Here is a 10977-nt window from a genome sequence, read left to right as displayed (position 1 = left end):
TGCTGGAGAGAATGTGTGGTAGGAGGCACACTCCTCTATTGCTGGTGAAAGTACAATCTGGTATAGCCATTTTGGAAATCACCATGGTGATTTCTTAGAAAATTAGGAAATAACCTACTTCAAGACTCAGCAATACTGCTGTTGGGTATATACCCAAAGGATGCTCAATCATACCACAAGGACATGTGCTCAACTATGTTCATAGCAACATTATTTATAAAAAAATATTTACCAAAAAGAGAAATTACACACTGCTCAAATTTTAATGAAAGAATAACTTTCTTCAGAGTCCACATAAAATTTTATATAATGATGGTCCTCACATTTAATTTAAATGTCATAAACAGGGGTCTAAAACTGTAAAATAATGCAATTTCTTGCACACATCTCCACACCTGAGTAAAAGAGGATTTTGATGCATTGTTTGTGTAAATACAAACATACATTCCAGTAGTATAACTCCTGAAAATTCCATTAGGTCCCTGATGAGCTATGCTTAGCATTACCTTCACAATTTAGTTCACAAAATGAATTGGCAGTTTCACCATAGGTCATTGTGAAACACTAAAGCTTTGTACACACAGTCAAGGACATCACACAAATACATTTTCACCCAGGAGCTTCTTCTACCTCCAAACAGAACTTAGTAAAAGAAAAAAATCAAAAAGATTGTTCATTTTAAACTCTAGACAGATACTACAATAACAAATTCAAATTAAACTACTTGGGTAGTTTAAATTAGCTGTTTCTGTGTTCACATTCCTATAATCTATGTTACTTGAGTTGAATGTTGGCAGAAGAATCAGACTTTTAGAAGATAAGCATCATGTAATAGTTTATAATTGCAGGAGAAAATAAACAAACACTCATAGCTGTATCCACTGGAAACAATGCCCCTTTGGACATTGCACTTAGTTTCCTCTGATCTTGTGTGAAAGGATTACTAGGAGTACTTTCTTTTAAGAATAATTTATCCAGAGAAATTCATGTATACCTAATTACTATGGCTTAAAAATTTGAGTGTTGTATAATAAATAGAATCAGTAGGCCTATTAGAATGCCCATTGTCTTAATGTAACTAATACTTAGAGAACAATGGACTTATGGATTATGAAGCAGGTTAGCAGTGTTCCAAACTGAAAAGCAAACACCTTTAAGTATTACCTTCCTGTGATGTGCATCAAATACTCCTGGACCCCTTTTCATCTTTTTCAGCCAGGTATGAGACTTCAACACAGGAATTTCAAATTTGTCCCTCTGTTGCGTTCAGAAACCTTAACCTTCAGAACAGTGCTTTATTAACCTGTGTGTCATGACCTTTTTTGGAGATCAAACTCTTTCACAAGGCTTACACATAAAAAATTTGACATATCAAATATTTACATTATGATTAATAACAGTATCAAAATTACAGTTATGAAGTAGCAAGAAAAATAATTTTATGGTTGGGGGGTCACCACAACATGAGATATTGTATGTAAGTTTTGTAGAATTAGGATAGTTGAGAAATACTGCTTTAGATGATTCAGTGATTATATTTTATGGCTAGAATATGCTTAAAGATGTAAAAACTTTGTAAACCATTCATATAATTATTATCTTCACTTAAGTTACTATGGCTATGGTAAAACACCATTTCCAAACTCAAGCTGGAACCAGAGACTTCTGCCCAGACACTTCTGCCAGAGCAGGCCAGAGGCAGCAACCTCCACAGTAGCAGGTACAAGGGAGTGACCACTGAGAGACCAGGCTTGAGTCAGAGACCTCTACTGGACCCAGCCAAAGCCATGGATCTCTGTGGGAGCAGGCCCAATCCATGGACATCTGTGGAAACAGGTATGAGCAAGTGACCTCCCCTGGAGCAGGCCAGGGACAGTGACCAAACCCAGAGCAGGCCCAAGGCAGTGACCTCCATAAAAGAAGGATTGAGCCAGTAGCCTCCACAGGAACATGCCTGAGGCAACTACCTTTACAGGAGCATGGTCTCTCAAAGAGAGACATTGTCTCAGAGTAAAGGGTTGGGAATAATTTTTCCAATCAAATTGACCTAAGAAACAAGCGGGTGTAGCTATCCTAATATCTAGCAAAATAGACTTCAAACTAAAATCAATCAAAAGAATCAAAGAAGGGCATCATATTAGTCATGGAAAAATCCAACAAGAGGAAAATCTCAATAATGAACATTTATGCCACCAATAAAAGGGCACCCTCATATGCAAAAAAAACACTTCTGAAGGTTAAATCATACATTAAAACCCACACACTAATAGTGGGAGACTTTAACACTCCACTCTCATGACTGGACAGGTAGGTCAACAAAAATTGATCAGAGAAATAGGGGAAATATCAACTGCTTTGATTCAAATGGAATTAACAGACATCTATAGAATACTCCATTCAAACATAAAAGAATATATCTTCTTCTGAGCACCTCATCGAACCTTTTCAAAAAATGACCCACATATGAGGTAACAAAGCAAACCTCAACACAGGCAAAAAATTGGAATAACCCATGTATCTTGTCGGATCACCATGGCTGAAAACTAGCATTCAATAGCAACACTAATTTTAAAAAGCCCACAAATACATGGAAATTAAGCAATACTCACCCTAATCATCAATAGGTCAAGGAAGAAATAAAGGAAAAATTAAAGACATCCTAAAATTCAATGAAAATTACCACAAAAACATACCCAAATTAATGGGACACAAAAAAAGCAGTGTTAAGAGGAAAGATCACAGCACTAAATGCCTACATAAAGAAGTTGGAAAAATCTCACTCTAGTGAATTTACAGAACATTTGAAAACTTTAGAACAAAAAGAAGCAAACTCTCTCAAGAGAACTAGATGGCAAGAAATAATCAAATTGAGAGCTGAAATCAACAAAATAGAAACAAAGAAAATAATACAAAGATTCAATGAGACAAAGAGTTGGTTCTTCAAGAAAATTAACAAAATAGACAAACCTTTATCCACACTAACCAAAAGGAAGAGAGAATATCCAAATTAACAAAATTAGAAATGAAAAGGGGGATATAACAACAGACATGGAGGAAATATAGAGAATCATAAGGTCATATTTCAAAAACCTGTGCTCCACAAAATTGGAAAACTTAAAGGAAATGGAGAACTTTCTGGATAAATATCACTTACCAAAATTAAATCAAGACCAGATAAACAAATTAAATAGACCTTTTACTGCTAAAGAAATAGAAACATCATCAAAAATTTCCCAGCCAAACAAAAGCCCAGGACCAGATAGTTTCAGCTCAGAATTCTACAAAAATTTCAAAGAAGAACTAATACTCTTCAAATTGTTCCACACAACAGAAAGAGAAGAAACATTGCCATTTCTATGAAGCTAAAATTACCCTAATATCATAACCACATAAAGACATTCTTAAGAAAGAGAATTACAGACCAATCTCACTCATGAATATTGATGCAAAAATACTAAATAAAATACTAACAAATTGAATCCAAGAAAACATCAGAACCATCATCCATCATGATCAAGTTGGCTTCATCCCTGAGATGCAGGAATAGTTCAACATATGAAAATATGTCAATGTAATTCACCATATAAACAACTGAAAAATAAAAACCACATGATTATCTCATTAGATGATGAAAAAGCTCTCAACAAAATACAACATCCTCTGATGATAAAGTTCTTGGAGAGGGCAAGAATATAAAGAACATACCTAAACATAATAAAGGCAATATACAGCAAGTCAACAGCCAATATCAAGCTAAATGGAGAGAAACTCGCAGTGATCCCACTGAAATCAGGAATAAGACAAGGTTGTCCACTTTCTCCATATCTATTCAGTATAGTTCTTGAGGTTCTAGTTAGAGCAATAAGACAACAACAACAACAACAAAGATCAAGGGGATACAAATTGGAAAAGAAGAGTTCAAACTCTCATTATTTGCTGATGATATGATAGTCTATATAAGTGATCTCAAAAATTATACCAAGTAACTTCTAAAACTTATAAACACTTTCTACTGAAAATACTATATTTTGTAGCAGGATTCAAGATTAACCCAAAATAATCACTCTTCACAATAGCCACAAATAAGATAAAATATCTTGGAGTAACTCTAACCAAAAAAGTAGAAGTCCTGTATGACAAGAACTTTAAATCTTTGAAGAAAGAAATTGAAGAAGACACTAGAAAGTGAAAAGATCTCCCATGTTCTTGGGTAGGTAGAATTAATATAGTAAAAATGGCAGTCTTACACAAAGCAATCTACAGATTCAATGTAATGCCCATCAAAATTCCAGGAAAATTCTTCACAGACCTCGAAAGAGAGTTACTCAAATTCTTATGAAAAGCAAAAACCCGGATAGCTAAAACAATCTTGTACAATAAAGGAACTTGTGGAGGCATCTCAAGCCCTGACTTCAAATACTACTACAAAGCTACAGGACTGAAAACAGCCTGATATTGGCATAAAAACAGTCAGGAGGACCAATGGAACTGATTGAAGACCCAGATATTAATCCACATACTTACAAACACCTGATATTTGTCAAAGAAGCAAAAATATAAAATGGAAAAAAGAAAGCATATTTAACAAATGGTGCTGTCATAACTGGATTTCAACATGTAGAAGAATAAATATAGATTCGTATCTATCACCATGCACAAAAACTCAAGTCTGAATGGATCAAAGACCTCAACATAAAGCTAGCCATACTGAACATCATAGAAGAGAAAGTGGAAAGTACACTTGAATGCACTGGCACAGGAGACTACCTCTTAAATATAATCCTAGCAGCACAGACACTGAGAGAAAAAAATTAATAACGAGTCCTTCTGAAACTGAAAAGCTTCTGTAAAGCAAAGAACACGGTCAACAAGACAAAACAATAGTCTACAAGATGGGAAAAAGATCTTCACCAACCCCACATCAGATGGAGGACTGATCTCTAGATTATACAAAGAACTTAAGAAACTGGTCATCAAAAGAACAAATAATACATTAAAAATATAGTACAGACCTAAAGAGAGACCACTCAACAGAGGAATCTAAATGGCTAATGGACACTTAAGGAAATGCTCAACATTATTAGCTCAAAAACAATTCTGAGATTCCCTCTTACACCTGTAAAAATATCCAAGATCAAAAATCCTGTTGACAAGTTATGCCGGACAGGATGTGGGGTAAAGGGAACAGTCCTCCATTGCTCATGGAAGTGCAAATGGCTCAGTGCCTTTGGATATCAGTATGGTGGCTTCTCAGAAAACTAGGAAACAACCTACTTCAAGACTCAGAAATACCATTTTTCTGTATATACCCAAAGGATGCTTAATTGTACCACAAGGACATGTGCTCAACTATGTTCATAGAAGCATTGTTTGTCATAGCCGGAACCTGAAAACAACTTATATGCCCTTTGACCGAAGAATGGATAAAGAAAATGTGGTACATTTATACAATGGAATATTACACAGCAAAAAGCTGACATCCTGAAATTTGCAAGCAAATGGATGAAGCTAGACAACATGATATTGAGTGAGGTAACCCAGACCCAGTAAGACAAATATCGTATGTACTCACTCATAAGTTGACAGCTTCAAGAGGGTAATAAACAAAACTGAAAAAGAGGTAACATATGGTATGGCCTCTTCGTTTCATGCATAAAACAAACTTAATATTGCTAAAATGTCCACAATACACAAAGTGATTATAGAGCCACCTGAGCTCTGGCAAAATCTCTCTCTATATAAGAAGAAATATCAAAAAAAAATTAAAAAAAAGAAGAAATATCAACTCAAACTTTTATATTCACTCACAGAACCCTCAAAATCATCAAGTTTATCACAGTTGTTATTTCTAAAACATGCTTTGTTTTGGTTGTAATCCGAGTCTTTAATGCCTGAGCCATCTTTCTAGCACTCCAGAATATATTTTAGTAACATATTAATTAAGACATTTGTGGTACTGTATTAAAGACAAACACAGAGAAACAGTAAAAATAAGTTAATAATCTTAGATTGAAGCTCTCATCTATATTCTGAGTGATCTTTGAAGATGTACATAGTAGATAATGTAATTTTTCACTAACAAATGTTTGGAAAAACTAAGAGGCTTAATGCAAAAGGGTGAAATTTAATCTTGCACCATAAAAATACCTGACAAAATGGATTAGTGTCAGATCTGTAACTCTAAATATCCTAGAATCATACATATGCAGCTACTCTATGATATTCATATAGGCAGTAATTTCTTACATATGAGCTTTAAAGATACAAGTAACAAAAATAAAAGCAAATAAGAAAATTCCATCAAAACTGAAAGGCTGTCTAGAGTACAGAGAAGACTCAAGAGGATGAAGAGGTAGCTTTTGGAACTTGAAAATATGTTTATATCATGTATATGAAAAGAGTTGCTTTGCAAAATTAAGCAAAGAACTCCTTAAACTCAAGCAGACACGATTTACAAATGGATTAGGGCTGGAGAGATGAATCAACAGTTAAGAGCCATGGGCTTGATTCACAGCACCCACATGGCAGTTCACAACTGCCCAGTAACTCTAGTTCCGGGGGATATGACATTTTTTTTTCTGGCCTCCAGATGTACACCCAGCTAAAATACAATAAATAAGTAAATATGAGCTAAGAAATAGCACACATGTGTAAGTGGCCAGTGGATATATTATTGAAAGATGTTTAGAGTGATTAATCATAGCTGAAATGTTAGTTAAGACCACAATTACATATTTTTTATACCTTTTAGAATGGCTTTTGCAAAAAAGAGAAAGCGTTGCTTCATTAATGTGAAATATAGAATTCTATGTTATAGATAAGAGTGTAAAACAGTACAACCTCTGCAGAAAATAGTATGTAGTTTGTTTTTAAAAATCAAGAATAAAACTACCATGTGAGCCAATAATCTTTCTTCTCATTATTTATTCAAAAGAAATGAAATATTTATTTCAAAGCATTATTAATATTTCCTGTCAGTTACGGTACTTATAATAATATTACAATTTGAAACACAAAGCGAATCAGTAGATGAATGGAAGAAGAAAATGTGGTATGTTCATACAACAGGGTATCATTCAGTCTTAGAAGAAAACTGCAATATGTCCCAGCATGCATAGTTCCTGAGGACGCCACGCTGAGTGAAGTAAACCTATTACAGAAGAGCAGGAAATCAGTGAAGTTCACAAACACGGAAAGTGGAATCATGGACCATGAGCAGGAGGGGAGGAAAAATATTTATATTTAAATTACTAATACATGAGTAAAAAGTTTCAGTTCAGAACAATTAATGAATTTTACAGATCTACTACATGACCTTACATCTGTAGTTATTATGCTTCCTTAAACACTCAAGATTGATTAGAAGGGTAGATCACCATAATAAAAGAAAAACTCTAAATTCATTTGATAGTGACAGTACTCTGTGCATAGCAATCTGTGTGTTCTAAGAATTAAACAAACGAGAGGCTTACCTTAGCATAGCTGTAGAACACTACAAGTTTGGTAAGTATAAAACATTTTTCGAAGTTCTCTGAAACTGCTTATTAGTAAAAAATGTCTTAGCACAAGATGTCGGGAAAGTCATAAATGAAAAAGTTATTTAAATCTGAGATATAAGTTGACTACAGTTAGTCGTCTATAAGTACCGAGGAAGGTCGTACTTACAGTATGACTTACAGGTCGGTAACAATAAAGATGTAGAAGTTTATATCATTATTTAACCATGGCACACTAATATGTGAAAGATTTTTGAGCAAGTTAGCATGAAGTCAACAAACATCTATTTAACTCTTCCTGTATTCTAGAAATTAAATATTCATATAAAAGTCACAGATATTGGACACACAGATCAACTGGTGTGAACAAAATACTAGTGAGAAGACAGATATGAAATTAATTCAATTCTCCCATGCAGTTTGGGATATTTTAACTGGATTGTTGGCAAGCTGCTAATACCAGCCTTCATCCTCTATACTTCCTTACAAGCTAAATGAACTGTATGTTTATAGACTAAATGAAGCTTTGTAGGCTGTTTCTTAGTTAGCTGGACATGGACTTGGACCACTTAAAGTTCTGCATCCTCTGAATATGGGTTTTCAGGCTGAGCATTTTACTAAAGAAGCATAATAAATGGACTACTTAACCCAAGATGAAAAGACCCCAACTTTTAACCTAGGAAAAGTGAAGCCTCAATTTAAGATCACTGAAGATCATCATGGCTAGGACAATCTGACAGTCACTGTGCCGCTATGCATGGCAGAGTCATAAAAATGTTAGTATAAGTTTGATTATTCTATTGTAAGTCATAAATGTTAATAGGCAATAGAGAATGGAGAGAATGTCTGCCCACAGGTGTAGCTCGTATCTCAAGTCTTCTATAACAAAGTTAGAATAGATGTTTGTCTTTGGATTCACCTTCTTATTTAGCTTCTCTCGGATCGCAAATTATAAGCTCAATGTCCTTTATTTATGGCTAGATACCAAATATGAGTGGGTACATCCCATGTTCCTCTTTTTGGGTCTGGCTTACCTCACTCAGGATAGTGTTTTCTATTTCCATCCATTTGTACGCAAAATTCAAGAAGTCCTTGTTTTTTACTGCTGAGTAATACTCTAATATGTATATATTCCATACTTTCTTCATCCATTCTTCCATTGAAGGGCATCTAGGTTGTTTCCAGGTTCTGGCTATTACAAACAATGCTGCTATGAACATAGTTGAGCATATACTTTTGTTGTATGATAGGGCCTCTCTTGGAAACCTGGATGGAGATGGGCGGTCCTTGGACTTCCCACAGGTCAGGGAACCCTGACTGCTCTTCGAGCTGATGAGGGAGAGGGACTTGATCGGGGGTGGGGGAGGGAAATGGGAGGCGGTGGCGGGGAGGAGGCAGAAATCCTTAATAAATAAATAAATTAAAAAACAAAAAAAACCAAAAAAAAAACAAAGTTAGAATATGTGGGAAATGAACATGTTTTCATTATTGGAATATTTCTGATCTGTTGGATACATAGCTGCAAACTTATTTCTTCTGAGGAAACCGGCTCATCTCTGAATAGATAATGTGAAACCTGGGCCACAAAATGCAACCATATTTCTTAAGTGGCTCAATTAAATTACAGCCGAAAGTTGTCATTTACTTTCGCAAGTCAGTCAAATAAAAACAGATTAAACCCATGGGTAATTAAAATCTTCATACACTTGTATCTAATTCTTACTCATGCACATTTTCTTTTCTCTCCCAGTAGGTGGGTAATTGTAAGTTCTCTATCCCACAGGATTCTCAGTACAATTTTCCAAAAGAAAAGAAGTAATTAATTTGTAATTTCAAGGGAAGTAAGCTATTTGGGTCTGTGTCCCAAATGATCAAAAACTCACTTAAAAGTGGGTTTGCTGTGCAGTGACAATTCCTCTGAGCCCTCCTGGGTGTTGTAATAGATATGTCACTGACTTACACATCTTGCTTTTCAAGGAAAGAGGAATACTTGAATTTCCTAAGTGTCTCATAGTCTTAAGTAAAGTTTAAGAGTTTGGGACAATTTTGCTATTATTTTTATGGTTCGAACAGTGCTCAGTGTCTTTACTCACACTTATAAATAAACACAGGGCTCACATGTGGTACGTATGTTCTCCTTTGTACAGGTAGGAAACAGGAAGTTTAAAGTCCTTGTCATTTGTCCGTGGTTCTGTGCATTAGAGGAGGTCCTCACTTTGTGTGGCTCCTCACTCCCTTCCATTTCTGTATATTGCTTTGTCTTCTTTCAGGCAGCCACATCCCACCTTGAAAGCATTTATGTATTTCATGCATTTATTTTCTTTAAGGAAGTTTGTCTCTGGTGTGGATCTTTGTGTAGAACCCATGGTAAATGAGGAATCGTGATTCACAGGACTGTATATACTTTATTCTAATACAGATTCATAAATTTGAATAAAAATACAGTTTCTGGTAGCTATATATGTATTTCTGATTGCTATATATGTGCTGTTTCTTAGACCTCAGAACTTTTTGGAGAAAAAGCGAATAATTGCTTTGGAGTTGTGAAAATGCATGAAGAGGACTAACATTTTCATTGTCCTGGTTCATGCTTTATTGCTTGAATAAAGGGGCCATAATTCTGAAATGTGAATTGGCCTTTATTATAATTTGTTAGCTATTATAGCTTCCCACTTCCATCCTGACCACTCCAAGTCTCTCACTTTATGCCAAATGCACCCCTTTTTTAATGACCACTGCTTTTCAGAACATGGGATATCAAAGTGTGTCTAACGAAAGCTCCAAATGTTTCTATTTCCTTTTTAAGACATAGCGATATCTAGACTCTTATCACTTCCTACAGTCCCATAAAGGGGTAGAGGAGAGTCTAGAGACAATTTGCGAAATGTGTAGTATATTTATACCACAGAAATAATTAGAATTTTGATGAGTCTTTTTATCTTGAATGCAGAAAACATCCAGCTCTTAGTACTGATTTTTTTAAACTAAGAATTTGGCTTATATTGTTCTAGCAGGTCATATAAGTAAAAGATGTCTAATTTAGCTCTATTGTTATTAGCCAGTCACTTACACAACTGTAGACTATATTTACTAGAGAAGAGAACACTGGGGTAGAAGCATGTTTGCAATGCGCATGGGAAAAACTTAGAGTCAAAACTGACATTAATATTATGTTAGTCACAGTTTGTGCTAAAAATAAATATCATAAGGATTCCCGTGTATACATCTCCTGTATATACAGGGAATAAATTTGTTGTGTCATGTGTTAGTAGTAACTATATAGTTGAAACCTAATGTAATTGAAGCTCCTACTAAAATATCTTCTGGAATTCAAGAAGAAAATTGGCAAAGCTGTCTATGACTATAAAAATTGCCATTTTAAATTTTAATTATAAGATTATATTTAAGTGCACATGTTAATTGCAGGGTCATTTCAGCCAATGACTCTCCTCTGATTCTGGTTCCATTAGGCAGCAATTGA

The sequence above is a fragment of the Microtus oregoni genome, unplaced genomic scaffold, assembly GCF_018167655.1.
Source record: "Microtus oregoni isolate MIOR12 unplaced genomic scaffold, Mior012 000016F_ref0000370, whole genome shotgun sequence".
Taxonomy (NCBI): domain Eukaryota; kingdom Metazoa; phylum Chordata; class Mammalia; order Rodentia; family Cricetidae; genus Microtus; species Microtus oregoni.
This window is presented reverse-complemented; position numbering follows the sequence as displayed.